General features: G+C 37.9%; 1 pseudogene; it reads left to right on the plus strand.

Annotated features, from left to right (window-relative positions):
* The first annotated feature begins 3154 nt into the window (after positions 1–3154).
* On the plus strand, positions 3155–3305 carry LOC122817412 (annotated as a pseudogene).
* Positions 3306–3904: the final 599 nt, after the last annotated feature.

Here is a 3904-nt window from a genome sequence, read left to right on the forward strand (position 1 = left end):
ATTATACTATAAGATTTTCCTGTGTCTGACATGTACTGTATTACAACAGGCTTGTGTTGATATGAAGCAATTTGCACACTTGCTGCACAGGATTTCTTAGTTGTTATACTAACTCACAGTCAATGACCAGGTGGTAGGGCACATACCTTTGATGTTGTAAAGAGCAGAAGGCTGTCATTACTGCCAGAGGCACAGCAGGCTGGAATCTAGTCTTTGATGCTAAAAAAAAAATCAGAAGACTGTGGGTTCTACAACCATACTAGATGCATGGATTCATGATTCAGGACTGAAGCTGCAATGTAGTATGGGGGGTGGGGGGTTACTACACTCCAGAGGCACTCACTTTCAAAAGAGACAGTAAACTGATACCCCAGAGTTGATGATAGTAGAGTTGAGGTGCTAAGTTCATCTGAAATAGCACTTTTTTTTAAAATTATTTTTCTAACCCATGTCTGCTAACTATCAGCCCTAATGATATAGTGTGAACACAATCATTCCCTTTTGCAGGAGCGGATCACAGAGTGGCCATCATCCCAGCAAACATCAGGGTATTCTTTGATATTTTGCCTAATCCCACTTATCGGTGCCTCTTTGGTATGCCAGTCAAAGTGAGGGACTGCTGCACCATTTTCTCAGGCCCATGCATGATTTCCCCATATACAATGATAGCTATAGTGGGAATGTACTCCTTGGCAGAGACAAGCACATGTCCCTAGTCATGTTATGCATGTTGTGAGAGTTGTCATCCAGTGGGTGTCAGCACAGCAATGAACACCATTACCTCCTTTTCTCCATAATGGACAAAATAGTACTGGCTACTCATTTCCACCCTCCTCCATCAGCATCTATAGTGGCCAAGCCATTAGCTGATCTCAATTTAGCTGTGCTGCAGGCAGAGCTTTATCTCTCTTTGCTACAGAGCCAGCTATCTACATTGGTACATCAATTCCTGCAGTGTCAGCCATGGTATTAAGGTAAACAAAATGTTATAATATGGTTGTTTTCAACTGTTATGATTTAACCATTATACATTTTTGTTTTATGCCATACGTTAATAGAGTGAAATGTTGCAATATTCACATCTGAAGTGAAATGTGACTTTGCACAGTAAATGTAAAAATCCCACCCCCTTCACACACAAAGAATAGTTTGCTTTGCACCTGTTAAGTTCCTTTTATCACAATTGATCTATACTAAAGGAATATGGGTATGTGGGTACTGCCCATGAATGAAATGATTAGCCCTGCTGTTGTTATTATTCTAGATTTGCAGGATGTGTGACAGCCTAAAATGCAAGCTGTGACTACTGTTTCTGTTTGATAAAATATGTTAATGTAACCATTATTTTTTTTATCCTGGCAAGATCAAATCAGATACTATGGGTGGACAGTGCTGTCTGTGAATGAAAAAAATGGCCCTACCATTTGCACTTGTAATTCTAGTATTGCAGGACTAATGTCCATTTGCATAAAGTAAGTTGGAATACAGACTGTGACTAATGTTTTTTTTGATAAAACTACATTAACATTGTCATTATTTTTCTTTTTTTTACCTAACAGGGTCACACCAGATACTATGGCTATACAATAGCTATAGGGCTCTCTCTAGTTTTGCAGATCTAATGTATGTTTGGGTAAAACAAACTGGAATACAAGCTGCAACTAATGTTTATATGAGACAGAAAAACATTACAATAACCATTATTTTTACTTGGCATGGTCAAACCAAATATTTTGGGTTCAAGCTTCCAGTATTTCTATGGGTATTAACAGTATTAACAAAATTCAGCATAGCAGAAGTTGTGCTGGGATGAGAATGAATTGAAGCCGTGCTTGGTTGAAGACAGAAGATGGTTATCAATTAGTTGATAAGTTGCCAATGGATATGTTCTCTAATATCTTTGATAGAGGAGATAAAATGGCAGTTAGCCTATAGTTTGAAAGATCTGTATTAATTCTACCCTCATGCAGTGGAATAATGAACTATTTTTCCATAGTGAGTAGACTTTATTTTCAGATATGAATCAATTTATCAGAATTGAAACTGGGTACACAATACCCTCAGCTGCTATTTTAAGTTATTTACCAGGTAAATTATCAAGAGCAGCTGCAGTAGGCTTTAATTTTTTGAGGTATTTTTGATGGTATCTGTGGGAACTGGATGGAACGAGAAATGTTGAAGGAAGTTATTTGATTGAGTGTGGATATCAAGAGCTTAATTTGCCAAATGGGTGGTTAAGGAGTGCACTGCCTGTAAAAAGTGGGTTTTGAATTAGTTTGCAGTATTATTACTTTGTTTCTGTGTGTTTGATGTTGTTAAATGAACTGCTGGTGTTGGTGAAGACTTTCAGTCATGACACCCAATTTCAGCGCAATGTTATGCTAGCAGATATCATCAATAAGTCAATAAAGTAAAGCAGATTTCCACACATGTGAAGTAAGTGCAGTGTAACAATTTTATCACTAGAATCAGTCCTCCAGAATGATTAAAACAACTGTAAAGTAGTGTAAGAGTACAAGCATATATCATTTATACTTTAACTATATATTTATCACAACCTGAACTGCACACGGTCAAAATGCACAATGTTGTCTCACATAAAGTTTTCTGTAAACATTAGCAAAGATAATTCTTCCACATCTATGGATGCAGCTGAAAAACTGACAATATTTTCATATTGCTGTCATTTACATCAATATGCAGAAACTGCAGATCTGCTGCACCTTTCCTGTAATAGAATTGCCAGTATTTCACTAATATTTCTAAATGAATTGAATTTGTCTAATTTCCCATGAGTTTTCAGTTGAAAATATTTGTTAGTTTACTTTTATGTATTTGGGCACTTTTCCAAATCAGTTGCCAACAAGCTTAGCTAAGTGTAGGTAAAATGGTGACTGTAAGCCTGTCGGCATGAATTATGTCCCATTTACACACAGTTCTTATGCAAATAAAGTTCAACCAAGCTAAGATCTATGAATCACAGCATTACGCTTTGGTGTACCTCCTCTCATAGATGTAAACTGTATTCAGCTTCTCGTGGCCAAGCTGTGCTTAGCGGTGCTAAGCACTAGAATGAGCAGCCACTTTTAGCATTCCTCAACCAGAGTTATACAGTATATGTTATACCTTTGGGAAAAATAGCTGGTATGCTAACATACTTAGCATGCAGGGAAAATGCCATGATCAAGAAGGTGATTTCCTCGGGGTGAGGCTCTTTCATTGCACTTTGGTTTGGTTGACCGCTGTGATTTCCCCAAATGTGGGAAACTCAACTACATAAATTATGGTAGAAATAATAGTTTTGTAAGAGTGTGCTGTACTCTGATTCAAGGATAAGTATTGTAGGCCCTCTGCCAATACTGGTACCAACAACTGCTTTCAGCTTAGCCTTTGAATTAGCACATCCCACCATGTCGTTCACCCTCTTTTTGCATTGTATCAGTGTGTGGTTCCTTCCCCAACTACATTTATATGTAACTCTTGGCTTGTTTTGGCCCCCCACTTTGCCAAAAAGGCATTTGCCAGTATAGGCCTAAAATCAGTTTTTACTGTGCTACAATGTAGGAAATGCGTGTATTTGAAAATTAGGCCACTTATTTCCAGAATAGCTGATGTCCATACAAGATGGCTGACCAGTGCTATCTATGACAACTTAGGCAGAGTTGGGGGACAAACCAACAATTGAGTTATCTCCATTCTTGCTGGCTGAACTGCTGAAATCATTCAGCACAAAGTAAGAATCCTCTGACTTACAGGAACTTTTGCTGCTATTAAGTCAGCAAAATGCAGTGCAACACTGCAAAGCATACTGCAGATCACACTGCTATGGTAAATAGCTTCCTATTTAACTAAGCAGGCTGCAAAAAATGTATATTTGCCATTAAGAGCATTCAGTGGCAGGTAA

The sequence above is a fragment of the Protopterus annectens genome, chromosome 12.part0 (genome assembly GCF_019279795.1).
Source record: "Protopterus annectens isolate FY-2018-M chromosome 12.part0, PAN1.0, whole genome shotgun sequence".
Lineage (NCBI taxonomy): Eukaryota > Metazoa > Chordata > Ceratodontiformes > Protopteridae > Protopterus > Protopterus annectens.